Source organism: Felis catus, chromosome X (assembly GCF_018350175.1).
Source record: "Felis catus isolate Fca126 chromosome X, F.catus_Fca126_mat1.0, whole genome shotgun sequence".
NCBI lineage: Eukaryota > Metazoa > Chordata > Mammalia > Carnivora > Felidae > Felis > Felis catus.
In genome coordinates, this window is record NC_058386.1 from 12,446,132 (window position 1) to 12,464,366 (window position 18,235).

Here is an 18,235-nt window from a genome sequence, read left to right on the forward strand (position 1 = left end):
TACAGACCTTGACTGCCGGGGAGCCTCTGTGTCTGCCGTGATCAGTGAGCTGGAATGTTAAGAAGCTGTCCCCCTAACTGCTGGCTTCAGGACTATACCTTCTGTGCTGTGTTTAAGAAGTCAGGAAGTTGTTGCCAGCAAAATGGATGCTTGGGTACTGCCTTTTTTCCCCCAGTTATATGGATAGGGACTGGACACTGGGCTCCTTCTCCAGCTGCCACTGAAAGCCAGACGCTTCCATAACCCTGCTGGCCAGCTGGAATAGCAGAGGCGAGGCCCCCTCTTCATGATATATCACTTCCATCTTCCAAATGTTACATGAGTGCACTTGATCATTACAGTCTATGTCACAACCAGAAGCCTGTTTAAAGAAGGTTGTTTTTCATTTTCTGGAAAGAGCACGGCAGGGAGGTTGGAATGGATATTGAGCAAGCAGGTCCACAATGTCCATAGAAGAGGTTAAGACTGGTGGCTAAGAGACCAGTTGGGAAGCTGTTGGATAATTCACATGAGAGGTGACGGTACCCTGAACAAGGAATAAAGAGAGGTAGATTAGAGAATAAAGAAGGAGGTAGATTAGAGAAAGTTTAGGAGGTAGGATTGATTGGTGTAAGTTGCTATGATGTGGGGGCCAAGTGAGTGAGCATAAAGTCAAGAATGACAATGGGGGATTATTTTCTGAGAGGGAACTCAGGAAAAAGGCAGACAGATGGTGAAATGAACCCATTTTTTTAAGCTCCAAAATCAGATATCTGAGGGGCCTGAATTCTACCAGCACCCTGAATGAGCTTGGAAGAGGCCCCCAAGCTGCAGATGAGAATGAATCCCTGGCCAACACCTTGACTTTAGCCTTGTGAGACCTAGGTAGAGGACCCAGCAAACTTGTGCCCGAACTCCTGACCCATAGAAGCTGGGAGATAATAGATGGATATTGGTTTAAACTGCTAAGTTTGTGTTAATTTGTTACACATTTAATAGCTCACTTATACAAATACCCAGGACACAACTCGGGGATACTAACTCTTAGGGGGCAGGCAAGGCAAAGCCTCAAAAGAAGACTGAGAAGGAGTGGTCAGAAGCATGGGAGGAGATCTGGAAGTATGTAGCATCATGAAGCTAAAGGAAGAGATCCTCATAAGAAGGAGAAAGTTGTCAAATGTGCCAAATATTGCTGAGAATTCAAGTAGGAACAGAAAGAGCTCACTGGAGTCAAAAAGCCATTTGAGTGAAGTGATGTGTAGACAAAAAAGCTATTTGAGTGAAGTGATGTGTAGAAATACTCATTGCAGCATATGGAGGAAAAAGTGGAAAGGGAGAAATGGAGACAGCTTTTTTAGGAGGTTTGTATTTAAAGAGGGGGGAAAAAGAGAGGTAGCTGAGACAGGGTAGGGCATCAAGTTCATGGTGCTGTTGCTTCAGGAGGAGGACATGCGGGTGAGTAGGAGTCAGCAGAGAGGGAGAGGGTGAAGATTTGAACAGTGAACGGTGGATGAGGAAGAAATGATGTTGATAAACACATAGTTTGGTGGTGCGGAAGGAGCTGCTTCCTCTCTGACATAGAGGAGGAGGTAAGATTATCTACTGGGTGTGAAGAGGGAGATGGAGATGGGTTGCGAGGTGCGAATCAGTTTTCTACTGGACCTTGGAGAACTGGAGAGAAACTTCTGGAACAATAGGAAAGGATAACTGAGGGCACTGAATAAGCAGTGGAGACAAGATCTAGGACTGGGTCATTCTGTAATTAGTTACACTGATGGAAGGTTGAGATTTGGCAGATGACTGAGATAGAAGGACAAGAGCCTGAAGTGATGAGGCTTGGCATTCAAAGCAGAGCAGGAAGGCAGTGACGCTGGAAGTGGGGAGTTCCAGGATGGGAGGGCAGGAGGTTGAGGAGATCGATAAGAGCAGAAAGAGAGAAAGTAACGGGGCTGAGGAAGAGGAAGACCCTACCCCTATGAAGGCCAGGTTATAGTTAGTGCAACTGAGTGAGACAGCTGGAAGTACTGGAAATTGTGTTCTGAGAGAGACACATGAATGCATTATCTCAGAGGTGGAGGAGGTAGGGAGTTTGGGTAGAGTGTGCAACAAATAAGGGCAGAGTGGGTGGCTGAGTGGAATGGAAGCGACGGTCCCCAGAGCAGAGAAGACCAAGGAAGGGACACACTTGGGTGTTAAGTAGTGGGTCACCTATGTGGATGTTAAAGTCATTTGGGATGGGAGCAGGACCAGATGGAAAAGGTGACCATGATCCAGTTGCTAAGGACTCCAAAGAGGAGTGGTGTATAATGGCAACAGGAGGAGTAGGGTGTAATTTAAAACCAAACCAAACCAAACAAAACAAAAACCCAGCTTTATGGGCATATAATCCACATGCCACACAATTCACCCCCTGATAGTGTACAATTCAGTGGGTTTTAGTTTATTGACAGAGCTGCGCAATTGTTACCAATATCAATTTCAGAACATTTTCATTACTCCAAAAGGAAACCCCATACCTCTTAGCCATTACCCCTGAATTTCTCCACGCCCCCCTTCCCCGCCAACTTCTGGCAGCCACTAATGTGCTTTCTGTCTATGGATTTGCCTATTCTGGCCATTTCATTTAAATGGAAGCATACAGTATACAGCCCTTTGTGGCTGGCTTCCTTCAGTTAGCATAGTGTTTCCAAGGCTCATCCATGAGATTTCATTTCAAAGCCTGCTTTTAATGGGGGGACAGAACCTCAAAAGAACTTAGGGGAGGATGTGAGGCAAACACTCCTTTTGGACACCAAGTCAGCTCTGTTCGTTAACATTAAGCACTGAAATTGTTATAAGTACCTCTTTCTCTTGGGAGTATGTAAAATAAGTATTAAATACTAATACTTTCTTTTTCCCTCCCCACCCCCAGCAGTAAATATAACAGAAAGCGTTGCTTAATTACAAAGATGGAGTCAGTCATTGTTGCTTCATGTTAACTACTGGCTTAAGAAACACATTCATCTTGTAGAGAAGATAATGAGCAAAACTGGCAATGGCCTAATAAGCTCTAAATTAAGCATGCATAATGTTGAGCAAAATAAAAGAATCAGCAAAAAAATTTTTCTACTTATTGATCATTAGTGTTAATGAGAACAGCAGCAAGTGGCTTTGTTCCTGTTCGCTTAGAAAGTATAAAAACAAGGTAAGCAAACAATTAGGAAGGTTAATGTGAGGATTCAGTTTTCATCCTGAGAATGGAATACTTTACTTCCTAGCCTTTTGACCTTGGAAGCCCTCGACGGCTTCAGGTTTTGTGGTCTTTGGCTAATTTTCAATCACATCAGTAATATAAACTGTGCAAATGGGATCAGGGCCTACTAACAGCAATAAAAGCGAATAAATACATCTCCCTCCAGGAAATGTCAGTTACAAATAAGCATATGGGGCTGTTGTCTGTATGAAGGTACTGGAGCCCCTTATTAATAAGAGTGGAGGAAGTAATCCGAGAGACTAAATGTGCTGGCGTGAGGGGTTGAGACTCTTGGAGGAGCTCAGATTGGAAGAGACACATTAAAAACCTGGGAGGAAGGAGATAGCAATCAAAGACTCAGACCACAAGAACAGCACAGACCTGTAACACTAATGCAGGAAAGACTAACTCGAGAGAACTGAGACTTACTGAAGGGTATTTGAAATTGAAGGTTGGATGCTACAGTAGAATCTCTCGTTTGCCCAGTATCCCTCCCTCCTTCTAAGCACAGCACCCCCATTCTTTAGGGAAACTTCTCTCCCCTTCCCACCACCACTCCCCCTCCAAGGATGCAAAGGATAAAAAGAATGCAAGTCTTCAGGTTTGTGCAAAACATAACTGAAACTATGAAAACAGTTTTCAAAACAGGTCCTTAAGATACCATCTGCAGTCTATGGGAAATAAAAGTGCTTCCTGAAGACAGGAAAAGGGCAAATGTCTTGGTTTTCAGAAAGAGGGAGAAGGTAGGTGATGGCAATGTGAACAGGGATTTCAAAATTAGTTCTGCATTAAGAATATCATATGGGTGGTGTGTGAATTTGCACAGAGGGAAGAGGTGAGCCTTAAAGAAAACAGCATGAATTTACTAAGAAAAGGCAGCCTGACAGGCAGGCTTTGGTTTCTTTTGTGATATGTTTATTAGATGAGTAGATCAAAGGAATTCTGTGGACATAGAGTTTCTGTATTTCTGCAAGGCATTTTTCAAAGACTTTCATGGCATCCTTGCGGAAAAGATGGAGAAACTGGATGGATGATGAGATAATTTAGCAGCATAACCACTCTCCCCTAAGAATGCTGATCTGTTTTTGTCAAATCTGGCAAATTTTCTTGAATGCCTGTATTAAACAGGGATGTTTTCCTAGCATGGTCCTTTTTAAGTAACCTGAATATGGGCTGAGTGGACGTGGTTATCAACGTCTGAATAACAAGAAGCTGGGAGGGAGTGTGAATAAATCAGATGACAAAGCAGGTTGCAAACTGGCATTGGCTCAGGGACGATGTATCAGCTAGTATCTTTTGGAATAAGGCAGGATAAATTCATAAATAAATGCATAAGTGGCCATCTCTATTAAAATGAAATTTAAATATGACAAGTTTGAGTGTTTTATCGTTGGAACCAAAGTTAAGGATATAGGGAGAGCTTGGTAAATAGCAGCACGTGGGAAAAAAAGACTTGGGGATTTTAGTGGCCTGAAGCCAGGAAGAGCCCAGAGTGTGATGAGGCTACAAAATAAAAGAAAAAAATACCCAATGGAATCTTGGGCTGTTTAAATAGAAATATAGTATTCTGACTGTTCCGTGCTTTTGATAATCAATCTTACCATCCTTTGATTTATTATGTTCAATTCAGGGAAACATATTTCATGAGAGATGTAGACCAACTTCAACTCCTTCACAGGAGTCATACCATAGAGTGCCATAAATCATGACATAGGAGCAAATGCTGAAATGAGTAAGGATGGTTAGCTCAAGGAATAAAATATTTAGGGGCAAAAGGATGGCTCCCTTATAGCATAGAAAGAGATGGAATATAAGGCAAAATTATGTTTAGTTCCAAGAAGAAAGCAGGGATCAATGGATGAAAGTTACAGGCTGGTAGATTCTAGATAACATATAAATAAGTACGACTAATAATTAGGAGTCTAGAGTTGAGGTAGGTGAGTTCCCGGTTGTTGGAGATGTTCACACGAATGACATGGTAGAGGGGACTCCTCTGCTATGTGAAGGGCTGGACGCTCGGAACCTTAAGGCTCCTTTCAATTTGGGGATCCTAAAGAGACCAGGGCAGGTCTGACATTGTTGGGGGATGTGTGTGTGTGTGTGTGTGTGTGCACGCGCGCGTGCGTGCACGCTCTCTGCCCTAAGCAGAAATGAAATGTTTCATGAGTTATATGCCAAAATCTAGAATAGTCACACACAAATGAAATAGGAGGCCAGTGTCTAGAATTTCTTTGGGTTCTCCTTCATAATGCCGAATGCACAAGCACTCAGCCGAGGGGCTCTTTTCTTGAAGTTGCTTTGTGTTTCTCTTAAAGATGCTTTCTTATTTTATACTCCATTTATATTCCTGATTTAACCTTGAATTGAGGTGATTTCTTTTCTCTTAAATGAAAGTCTTTCCTTCAACTGCTTTCTTTCTGTTTGTGGGTATCTCTTAATCTGAGTGGAGAATCATGCATTTTCACAACTACTGAAGAAACTGCATTTCCTTACTGTGATTTCCATCATTGCAAATTCATATTTAGTACAAATACTTTTCTTTTTATTTATTTTTTATTTTTTTAACCTTGACTTATTTTTGAGAGAGAGAGGGAAAGAGACGGAGCATGAGCAGGGGAGGAGCAGAGAGAGAAGGAGACACAGAATCTGAAGCAGGTTCCAGGCTCTGAGCTGTCAGCACAGAGCCTGATGCGGGGCTCCATCTCACAGACCACGAGATCATGACCTGAGCTGAAGTCGGACACGCAACCAACTGAGCCACCCAGACGCCCCAGTACAAATACTTCTCTTTTAAAAAAAAATTTTTTTTTCTTAATGTTTATATATTTTTGAGAGAGAGACAGAGTGTGAGTGGGGGAGGAGCAGAGAGAGAGGCAGACAGAATCTGAAACAGGCTCCAGTCACTGAGCTGTCAGCACAGAGCCCGATGTGGGGCTCGAACTCATGAACTGTGAGATCATGACCTGAGCCGAAGTCAGACGCTTACCGACTGAGCCACCCAGATGCCCCAGTACAAATACATTTCTAATTCTCATCTTATGGTTTCTCCAACATCGCTTTGTTGTGGAAGGTACTCGGTGTTGGCCACAAAAGCCTGAAAGCTTTTCAGGGAACCATACAAAACATTATGCCCTTCAAGTCAGACAGACTCAAGCTTTAAATGTTGGTTTTTCTCTGTGCCCTAATCAGCTTGCTTAATCTTTCAGAACCTCAGTTTCCTCATCTGTTAAATGAGGTTAAAAATATATGTTTCAGAGGGGCACCTGGCTGTCTCAGTCAGTACAGCATGTGACTTTTGATCTTGGGGCTGTGAGTTCGAGCCCCACATTGGGCATAGAGATTACTTAAAAACCTATCTTAAAAATATATGTTTCAGACAGTTGTTTTGACGGTGCAATAAAATAAAGGATGCTGAGGACCCATTACAATGCTTTGTACATAGTAGGTATAAGGCAGCATGTGAATACTATGAATTCTTCACACAGCAACTTTCCAGGAATTCTCAGTTCTCCTTTTTAAAAAAATTATTTATTTATATTAGAGAGACAGAGAGCATGTAAGTGGGGGAAAGAGGCAGATGCCAGGGGAGAGAGAGGGAGGGAGGGAGGGAGGGAGAGAGAGAGAGAGAGAGAGAGAGAGAGAGAGAGAGAATATCCCAAGCAGACTCCATGCTCAGCACAGAGCCCAACATGGGGCTCGATCCCACAACCCTGGGATTGTGACCTGAGCTGAAAACAAGAGTCGGACACTTAACCGACCAAGCCACCAGCTGCCCCTCAGCTCTCCTTAAAGTAATAAGTCAAACTAGTTTCTTAATTTTTATTTTTATTTTTTTAACATTTATTTATTATTGAGAGACAGAGAGACACAGAGCGTGAGCAGGGGAGGGGTAGAGAGGGGGAGACACAATCTGAATCAGGCTCCAGGCTCTGAGCTGTCAGCATAGAGCCCGACGTGGGGCTCAAACTCACAAAGTGCAAGATCATGACCTGAGCCGAAGTCAGTCGCTCAACCGAGCCACCCAGGCGCCCCCAAACTAGTTTCTTAACACTGTAATATTTAGTGCCAGTTGCCATTTCTTTCCCTAATCTAATCATTCAGCTGCAGCTAAAATTTTTTACAGGTTTATTGAAAAAAAAAGTTGGTGTGACGGTAACCAAGTACAAGGCATGTGCTTATCATTAGCCTCAGCTTTTTCTACCACCAGCTCTGTGTCTAGGTCTGAAGCTATAGTTCTCCCAGAATGTCTTGCCCGGAGAATAGCAACCACAGGCTTCTTGCCCTAACCAAGCCCAGGGCACTGATTGTTTCCTTCCTGTACTTTGCAGAAATTGGCCTCCTCTGTTGGATTTGAAGTCATGAGTCTGGATCACAGTAAGTGGCACACTCTGCTTAATGAATCATTAGTAGAACAGAGAAAAGAACAGACTCAATTACATGCTGGGCTGGTTAACCAGCCTTTCCCTGAACACTCCCCTGCTCCAACCTACACCGAAACAGGGAAGCTTTTGTATAGCAATGAGTCCCTTACCAGTGGTTCTGTCTGTTGAACCTAGGACCCATATTCTACATTCTTGATTGATTTTAATCTGACTTGGCAGCTGTCTTAAGTACTGCAGCCATCTGCAAGCAGGAATAATGAGGGCTTTGTACAAACAGCATAGCTGCTGGGCTTCCTGCCTCATTTCCCTCTTTCTGTCTTCTTGACCACATGCTCCGTGCTTGCTCGCTTGCAGGTGTCAAACTCTGTGTAGTGGCCCTTCAGGGCCAGACTCCTGGGGCTTGCTCAGGAGTTGATGGGCCCAAGAAGTGAGGGGAAAGAGAGTGGCGGACAGATAAATGATAAACACGTGATCAGATGATGATAAGTGCTACCCTTCTCTCCTTTGCAGCTGGGGCTCTAGCCTCAGAATATTAAAGTTCCTTGAACGACCTATATTCTCTTCCACCTCAGTGACTGAACACCTGTGGAAACCTTCCTCAGCATTCAGAAAACCTCAGCCCTTTTCACTTCTTCACTGAGACCTCCCTGACATTCCCTAGATCGTGACCTATTGTTGTCTGGCCACTGCTATTAGTCGAGACATTCCCTACCAGCAGGGACATTGTTTTTCCATTTTCTGTGTCTCAGAGACTTGACACGGTACCTGGCGTATAAAGATTGGTCAATAACTCTTGGTTGACTGACTGAATGGGTCAGGGGAAAGTTGAAGGCCAACCTGAATTTATTACATAAATAATGCAGAGCTCCTGTGATATCCCAGGGGAGCTAGACAATCCAAAAATAAACACATAACTCTGTCATGTAGTGAGAAGTGCCAAGAGGTGAGGAGAAGGGAGTGACAGCAGGAGACACACAATAAGCAGATAAACAAATAGGTCAGGAGGTGAGAAACAGCACCAGAAACATGCCAGAGAGGGGCAGCAGGTGTTGCTCTTTCTTTTTTTTTGTTAATTAAAAAAAATTTTTTTTATTTTAGAGAGAAAGAGTATGAGCAGGGGAGAGAGGCAGAAGGAGAGAGAGAATCCCGAGCAGGCTCCATTCTCAGTGCAGAGCCTGACACGGGTCTCAGTCCCATGACCCAGGAATCATGACCTGAGCCGAAATCAAGAGTCGGGCACTTAACCAACCGAGCCATTCAGGCATCCCAGAGGTTGCTATTTCTGATAGAGTGGCCAGGGAAGGCCTGTCTGGCAATGTGATATTTGAGCATAGATCTGAAGAAAGTGAGGGAATGAACCCGTAGAATCTGGGGGATAAGCTTTCCAGGGAAAGAGAGAACAGAGAGTGAAATCCTAAAGATTGGTGGGAGGAAGCTGGCATGGCTGGAGTAGTGAGTGAAGAGGAGAGTGACGAGAGGTGAGATTTGAGAAGAAGAAGAAGAAGAAGAAGAAGAAGAAGAAGAAGAAGAAGAAGGATGAGGAAGAAGAGGAGGAAAAAAAAATGAACAAAAATGCAGCATTGATTGGCCATAAGTACTGGGGTTTGAGCCCAGGTAAATATGATGAACCATCAGCAAAAACTTACAAATGAGACCCTGGATACCTACTGTTGGAAGGGAGAGAAGCTAGAGGGATGGAAGGGTATGGGGAAAGGGGGGAGTTCCTAATTTTGAAAAATGAGGCAATACCAAAAATTACGGTCTAGTGTACTTGATGTAACTCCCAGGTAATTGATTACAATATTCAAAGAATGGTTTAGCACCCACACAGGAAATTGCTGAGCTGTAGGAGCTAGGATGGTGGGGTCACAAAGAATGTAACATCAGTCATTAGATTTCCTTTTACTTGTACTTTTGCTAATGATGTGAGACTGGTTGGTCAAAGTAATGTGGTGTAAATAGTGTACAAAGAGTTCTGCAAGGTGTTTGGCAAGGTCTCAGTATCGGTCGAGATGGACAGATAGGCCTTATTAGGTGGCTTTGTTCTTTTTTATTTCTTTTGTAAATTGTGGTAAATTACACATGATATGAAATTTACCATTTTAATCATCTTCAAGTATGCAATTCAGTGGTATTAAGTACATTTTCAATGTTGTGCAAGAGTTACCACTAGTTGGTTGTAGAACTTTTTCATCACCTCAAAAGGAAACCCCATACCCATTAAGCAATCACTCCCTATTCTCCCCTCCCCCAGGCCCTGGAAATTACTGCTCTGCTTTTTATTTTTATTTTTTAATTTTTATTTAAAGAAATGTTTAATGTTTATTTATTTTTGAGAGAGACACACACAGAGTGCAAGTGGGGGAGGGACAGAGAGAGAGGGAGACACGGAATCTGAAGCAGGCTCCGGGCTCTGAGCTGTCAACACAGAGCCCGATGCGGGGCTCTTGCGCTGTGAGACCATGACCTGAGCTGAAGTCGGCCACTTAACTGAGCCACCCAGGCGCCCCCACTAGTCTGCTTTTTTAAAAAAAAGTTTTTATTTTTTATTTTTGAGAGAGAGAGTGAGGGAGGGAGGGAGGGAGAGGAGCAGGGGGAGAGAGAGAGAATCTCAAGCAGGCTTCACACTCCATGTGGAGCCCAACACGAGGCTCAATCTCATTACTCTGGGATCGTGACCTGAGCCGAAATCAAGAGTCGAATGCTCAACTGACTGAGCCACCCAGACACCCTTATTTTTTTTTTGAGAGAGAAAGAGCACAGGAGTAGGATGGGGCAGAGGGAGAGGGGGAGAGAGAATCTTAAACAGGCTCAGCGTGGAGCCCAGTGCAGGTCTCTGCCTCATGACCATGAGATCATGAGCTGAACCAAAATCAAGAGTCAGATGCTTAACCAACTGAGCCACTCAGGTGCCCCTGACCATCTGTTTTTAATCATTTTGGGTATGCCTAGGGGTGGAATTGCTGGCCTACATGGTAACTTTATGTTTAACCTTTTGAGGAACTGCCCAACTGTTTCCCATAGCAGCCGTACCACTTTACAGTCCCATCAGCAATATATGAGGATTCCAATTTCTTCACATCTTCACTAACATTTGTCATTTTCTGGTTTTTGGTTTTTGTTTTAAATAGCCAGCCTAGTGGATGTGAAATGGTATCTCATTGTGGTTTTGATTTCTATCTCCCTAATGATTAATGATGAGTCTCTTTCATGTACCTATTGGCCATTTCTACATCTTCCTTGTAGAAAGGTCTATTTAAGTTCTTTGTACATTTTTAAAAATTGTTTTGATGATTTATTTTGTATTAGCATAACACTTTATTTGCTGAACGAATATCCGTTGAGTAATCTTACATGTCTGCCAGTTTTGGGTGATAAATAGAAAATGAAGGAATGAAAAACAATGAAGGTATGACATCTAGAAAGGGATGCCCAGGTATAATTATAGATACTGTAAATCCTGTACGGTTATGATTGTGCACCTGTTGGTGTTTTACATATATAGGTTACTTGGTGTAGAAAATAACGCAGAGGCTGGATTATCAAAAAGTTACATGAGTAGTGAAGGTTAGTCAAGGATAATTGGTTAAAATAAAAATGATGATAATGGTGATGATTTTGGCTAGTGAAATAATATTGATGGTGTGAAGTCTGTTTTTTTCAGGTATACAGAATATGTTTTCTCTATGCCATTAAGGTAGAATACACTTACCACTTACGTTATCGTACAGGTTCCTTGGTGTGCAAGCTGGCATCAGTCTGTGTGCCAAGACTTTTCTCCTCCATCTTCACACTCCTTCTAGATCACAGGCCTAAGCCACTGACCGGATTACCTGTCATTTGGCCCTCCTCCACATAGTGATGCTCTTCACAGTAATGGATTTTTCTGTCACTAAATTTTCAAAATCATAAAATATAAGGCATTTCTCTATATGAACAGGGTAATTAGGGACCTCTGGATCTGCACCACCTCCCTCCTGAGCATGTTCTAGGCCATTACCATCAGCCCTCCTGGTTGGCAAGATTTAAACATAAATTCAAAGATTACATTACCCATATGTTCTTCCTTTTATGGTTCTTTATTTTGTCTTGTAGCGGTAACATGATCTTCTCCACCATGACTTCATGCAGTCTTTCCCAGACCGATCTACTGACTGTCAGTGAACACTGCTCACTTTCCCCTATGATCACCATCATCAGAGAACTCTTTTTCCCTTTGACACTATCTAGGGACATTTTCTTTGTAGAAGCCATGTGTCTCTCCAGTGCATACATGGTGATTCTTTTGTTCAGGCATCAGAAGGGAACTTAGCACCTTCATAGCATCAGCCTCTCCCCCAGAGTCTCCCCAGAGAAAGGGGCCACCAAGAACATCCTGCTGCTGGTGAATATACTGGGTAGACTTTGTAATTTCATCCTCCACTACCCTTTTCTGGGTGTATGGCCCAGTAATCCTGGGTTTCCAGAGGCTGCTAGTCAGTACCTATGCTACTGTCAGTCCTTTGGTGCAAATGAGTTCTGCTAAGAGGATAATCAGTGTTCCACAAAATATGCAGTGGAAGTACCTTATTATTATTATTATTTTACAATTTAACAATAGGAATATTTTTCTGAAAAACAGATTCTTCTGCCTATAAATTAAACTATTCAAGTTGCACGGAATTTCTTATCTCATCTTTTTAATTTATGGAATTAAAAATTTATTGTCTCAAGGCACCTGGGTGGCTCAGTCGGTTGAGTGTCCAACATCAGCTCAGGTCATGATCTCACGGTCTGTGAGTACAAGCCCGCCCCATCAGGCTCTGTGCTGACAGCCCAGAGCATGGAATCTGCTTGGGATTCTGTGTCTTCCTCCCTCTCTGCCCCTGCCTGCTCATGCTCTGTCTGTCTCTTTCTCTCAAAAATAAATAAACATTAAAAAATTAAAAAAAAATTATTGTCTCAGGGCGCCTGGGATGCTCAGTTGGTTGAGTGTCTGACTCTTGATTTCAGCTCAGGTCGTGATCCCAGGGTTGTGGGATTGAGCCCCACATCATGCTCTGTGCTGGGTGTGGAGCCTGCTTAAGATTTTTTTTTTTCTCTCTCTCTCTCTCTCAAATAAAAAACACTATTATCTCTAAATACTTTTGAATTTGATGCTGCCATGGATTATGGAGCTCCTTTAGTTTGATGTCCATGATGATTTGATATTTCCATATCAAATCACTTACTGTTATTTTCCTTTTATCTTCATATGTAAAAACTTCTATTTCTCCTAGAAGTGTACTCTTAAGAAGCTGCTATTGGGAATCACATCACTCAGTTAATTTATTTTTGAAAACATTTTAACTTAACTCTTACTCATTATAGATATTTTCACTAAGTTTCAAATTCTAGCTTGAATACTTTTGCTTGGCACCCAATATTTGTTTTTCTGTCTTCCACCTCTGTAGAAGCTGTAGAGGTTTTTACTCTCACTTTTGTAGGTTTTCTCTTTTTCCTCCTCATTGCTTTTAAGTGTTTTCATTATTGTTAATGTTATGCAGTTTGATTGTTATTTCTTTTAAGTAATTTTTGTTTTCTCTCTTTTTGACAAACTGTACTTCTGAATTCAAACTGTACTGTCTGGCTTTCAATTTTAGAAGCTTATAAATCACTGTTTTTGATTATCGCTTTGAAATTCTCTTTGTATCCTTTGCACATTTTTTTTTTCAACATTTATTTATTTTTGGGACAGAGAGAGACAGAGCATGAACGGGGGAGGGGCAGAGAGAGAGGGAGACACAGAATCGGAAACAGGCTCCAGGCTCTGAGCCATCAGCCCAGAGCCCGACGCGGGGCTCGAACTCACAGACCACAAGATCGTGACCTGGCTGAAGTCGGACGCTTAACTGACTGCGCCACCCAGGCGCCCCTCCTTTGCACATTTTTAAATAGGGTTGTTTGTCTTTTTGTTTTTAAGTTGTAGGAGTTTTTTTATATATTCTAAATATTAGACCCTGATCAGATATATGATTTGAAAATAGTTTCTCCATTCTGTATGTAGCTTGTTTTTTCACTTTCTTGGTAGTATCTTTTAATTCACAAAAAGTTTTTAATTGTGATGAAGTCTAACATATCTATTTTTTTCTTTGCTTGTGGTTTTGGTGTCATTCCAAAGAATCCATTGCTAAATCCAAAGTCATAATTTCTCTCTAGATTTTCTGCTAAGAGTTTTACAGATTTAGAGACCCCCCCGCCCCCCCCCAACTGTTACTCCAATATTTATGGAGGAGCTGGAAGGGTCAGGCAGCACCCTGTCAAGTAACAGTGGGAACTGGGAAGCCTTGGGAGGTCTGTCAAAGGAAGGGCCTCCTGGTGAGAGGAATATCCTCATGTCAAAAGCCCACCAGGAGAGTTTGCTTCCCAGCACCCATTCAGCCTTTAGTCTTCAGACCTTGCAGACCTTCCTCCCAGGGCTCATTAAATACAGGCTTCCTTTCAGGGGCAGAAGTTAACTGGGCCCTCAGTGGGGTTCTACAGTTAGCCAGAGGTTAGAGAAGCCACTGTGTTAATAGACTCCAGAAAGTAGTACAGAGCCAACCATGTAGCTCTGTGGGGCTCTCAGTGCACACATACCCAAGGCAGTATCCCAAGAGGTGACCAGGAGCTGCTTGGTGGCTTCCCCAGGCCTTGCAGGGCTTGCTTGACTTGGCCTGGTTGATGACCAGACAGAGCAGGAGGTATTAGCCTCTGCACACACTCCTCCCTCAGCTAGGTGGCCTTCCAGTGCAACCTGACTGACTCTTCTGCTTCCTTTTTCCACTTTGAAGGACCCTTGAGATTACATCAGGCTCAAACAATAATCAAGGATAACCTCATTATTTTAAAGTTAGCCAGGGGCACCTGGGTGGCTCAGTCGGTGAGGCGTCTGACTTCAGCTCAGGTCACAATCTCACGGCTCGCGAGTTCAAGCCCCACGTTGGGCTCTGTGCTGACAACTCAGAGCCTGGAGCCTGCTTCTGATTCTGTGTCTCCCTCTCTCTCTTCCCCTCTCCTGCATGCACTCTGTTTCCCTCTCGCAAAAACAAATAAACATTAAAAAAAATTTAAAGTTAGTTGATTAGCAACCTTAATTCCCCTTTGCCATGTAATGTTAACATATTCCCAGGTTCTAGGGATATAGGACATGAACATCTTCTGGGACCCATTACTCTGCCTTCCACCCCTTCTTTGTCATCTTTAGAGCTTGAAAGGATCTTCAGACTTCTGAGAAGAAACCAGGGGATGAAGTCATGGGCAGCTTTATCATCCCATATTTTCCTTTCATTGAACATACACTGCCCTAGGGCTTCTGCAGTCTTTGGGCATAAGCCTTGTGACCACCTGATGATTGGTCATTCCAACTCAGCCGGGTGACTTGCCAACAACCCCAGGGAAGATGTATGTCTCCCTGGGGTGAACCCTTCTGTGTTTCCAAACGATCATAGCATTAGGTCAGGTGGTGCCACTATTAAATCCCAAGGCAGCAACAAATACTATACATACTACATAATGCAGTGGTAAACCAGGTTTATTGAGGAAACTTAGAGAAGGACCAATGAAATACATGACAGTGTCACACATGTGCCCTTCTCCCAACTCTTCTCTTTCCCGTAGAGAAGTGCTTGAGGGCAGGGTACAGTTGGAAGCACCAGGGTTGGCTCCAGGAGAAGGACTGTGCTCCTCTGTACTCATAGAGAAGTTGAGAGGGGCAGGAGGCACCCGATCGGGAGCGCATCGTCAGGACTTAGGAAGACTTGAGTTCATGGTCAATGGAATGGCTCTGCCAGGGTGAGGAGCATCCTAATCTTGGAATTTGCATAAAGCAACCACCCTTGTCAGCTGAACACCTCGAAGTCCTTCCTGTGAGATAGCCTGTCACTAGGTTCCCTGAGGGGAGGCACAGGCCCATCCAGCACACCATCTGTCTCTCTCGAGATGGCAAATTGATCAGATTTTCAGACGATACCCGAGTGGATGGGGTACCAGATCCAGAATCAGGATTTTGAAAGATAGAAGCCAGCCAGAAAGATGAGTAAAACCTAATTACACATCTATTTGTGATCTTCTTCTTCTCCTTCTCCTTTCTTCTTCTTTTTTCCAAAGGCATCTAAAAACTCCAGTATCATAAGTTCAGAGTAAGTGAGATGGGTCACCTGTGGAAAAAGAGATTTTCTGGGCCAGTTAACAAATCAATATATGTATTAATCCAAGATTAATTTTAAGGACCTATTTTTCCTTCAAAGAGTAAAAAAAGATGGAAAGAATAGATACCTGCTTAAGGAAAATAAACATGAAAATAATTACTAGTACTCTTAACAGGAACCCAGAGGCTACCCAAGTAGCCTACCAAGGAAGGCATTAAACATGCCCAAATTTATTTCCAACATCCCGCAGCAAATGAATGTTAAAATTTCAACGTGTGTCCTTCTAAATTGGCAAACTCAAAGCCCACTGGTTACCAAACATTTTGCTTGATGTGGTGATATCTGTCCTCCACTCTTCAAGAGCAGCTGTCACTGTAAGACTGTTCCACTCCAGGTGCCATACATAATGCAATGAATGAATAGGGTGCGTACATGAGGGCTGGGGTGGGAGTAGAAAAAGTACAATTGAGACACCAAATCAGAAACGGTATTATTCTAGAGTCAACTTCCCCACCATAAATTTTTTAAAACCTCAAAATCCATCAAAATGCTTATATAATATTTTTCATCTTCAATATCAGGAGAGCACCAAAGAACAAGCCAATTACTTTCTAAAAAATTTATGAAAAAGTAAATCATAGAATTCCATTCAATTTTAAACTACGTATAATATTTATGAGTCCACAAATTGCAAATGAAAAAATAAGGAAAGGTAATAAAAGTGATTTGTTTCCAACTGGGAAACATGCATTAGAAAATTCGAATCTGCTCTTGCAGTCTTGTTCACCAGATTTTCTCCTGGGGGCCTGGACAGTTAGCATTAACACAGATTTTTCAGATGAAGAATGCCTCCTAAGGTTTGAATTTTCACAACTGACTAATTTTGACAGTTTTAGCTGATATCAAAGGACCTAAGTCTTAGCCAGACCCGGGAAAAAAATGCACAATGTAACCTAGGAATGTCTGTGTCCCTCGTCCAGTTCCAATCACCACCGTTTATAACATTCCCATGACTCTAACTGAAATCTTTTGGCTTGCACTGTTACTTCAACTTGCAAACAGCAGTAAGAGAAAGGGAACTGATAAATAAAACATCCAAGAATATTATAATTTCCAAGTGTTGACAGAAAACCCATCTGAATGCTACAGCAGGCATGATTTTAAAGTAATATTTGGTGTTTGAAAACACGAACAAGTATTCTGTGTTGTGTGATAGTATTTGAACTTAAGTTAACTGATTACTTAGAACTTTTCAGAAACATGAATTCATATATCAAAAATAGGTGTCTACCCTTGGCCAAGAGAAAACAGGAATCGTCCCAAAACCCAGGGTAAAATTGAAGTGCTATATGTGGATAAGATGACATCTTCATGAGTGACACAGAAAAAAATTCAGGTCGGTAGAGGGCTACTGGATGCTTCTAAAACAACTAAACTGATTCTCAGTTCTCAGGTGGGAAGCACCAAAATTGCCATCTCTCTTGATCTTAGCACTATACATTTCAAACACTTTTTTTTCCCTTAAAGTTACTTGCAGACTAGATGTTGGTGTTTCCTAAGTTATAGAAATAAGCACAGATGAGGGCAGTAACCCCCCAAAAGTGCTTTGGGAATGCTGATAACAAATAATCACCTCCTTTAGGCAAAAATCTGCCTCAAAGAAGATGTGAATGCATTTTAAATTTTTCAAAAAAAACCTTATTTCTATCCACAATCTAAAACCAATGGTAAAAATGAAAAGTCCCAAAGAAAAATGTTGAACAGGTGCCTGGGTGGCCCAGTCACTTGAGCGTCTGACTCTTGATTTCGGTTCAGGTCACGATCTCACAGTTCGTGAGATCGAGCCCTGCATTGGGCTCTGCGCTAACAGTGCAGAGCCTGCTTGGGATTCTCTCTCTCCCTCTCTCCCTGCCCCTCCCCTGCTCATGCATGTGTGCGTGTGCACACTCTCTCGATCTCTCTCAAAATATATAAATAAACTTTAAAAAAAAGAGAGAAAAATGTTGGAAAGAGCATTACATCTTCCTACTTCCCCAAGATAATGTCTTATTAATTTAGCAGAGGAAAATGGATAAATATATGCAATTTTTACATTTTACACTTTTACAGTCTATCCTTAAGCCTGCAGTAGTAATTGCCATTATGATCTGCAATGCTGCTTAAAAAAAAAAAAAAAAATGGTAGCCGTGTTCCAGATCATGACGGCAATTACTCGACTATAGGCCAAGCCCAGCCCACTGGTCTCCTCATCCCTATCCAGAATGTTCCGGTAGGGACTGAGGACTAAAATAGGAATTGTTTATGTATTTTAGAAAGTCTGACTATACCGAGGTGGTCAAGTAATGCAGTCACTGGTGAATTCAGCTTCTCTCTGGGGGCTCCACTGATTTCTAGTGTTTTTTTTCTACCCACCCACTTCCTTCCCCTCAAACTTCTTCATGTGTTTCCAGATTTCTACCTCTTCAGTTCGCTTGCCCTTTTGTTCATGGAGCCTG

The 18,235-nt window shown here is 42.4% G+C and overlaps 1 long non-coding RNA gene and 1 pseudogene across 1 annotated transcript in view; both read left to right on the forward strand.

Moving 5' to 3' along the window:
- LOC109496444 overlaps positions 1–18,235 on the forward strand; it is a 69,908-nt gene that overhangs the window by 9,573 nt on the left and 42,100 nt on the right. Inside the window, exon 3 of the long non-coding RNA XR_002739858.2 lies at positions 7,540–7,585. This is a non-coding gene — a long non-coding RNA (uncharacterized LOC109496444). The remainder of the gene's footprint in view (positions 1–7,539; positions 7,586–18,235) is intronic.
- On the forward strand, positions 11,308–12,230 carry FELCATV1R-PS52 (vomeronasal 1 receptor felCatV1R-ps52 pseudogene; annotated as a pseudogene).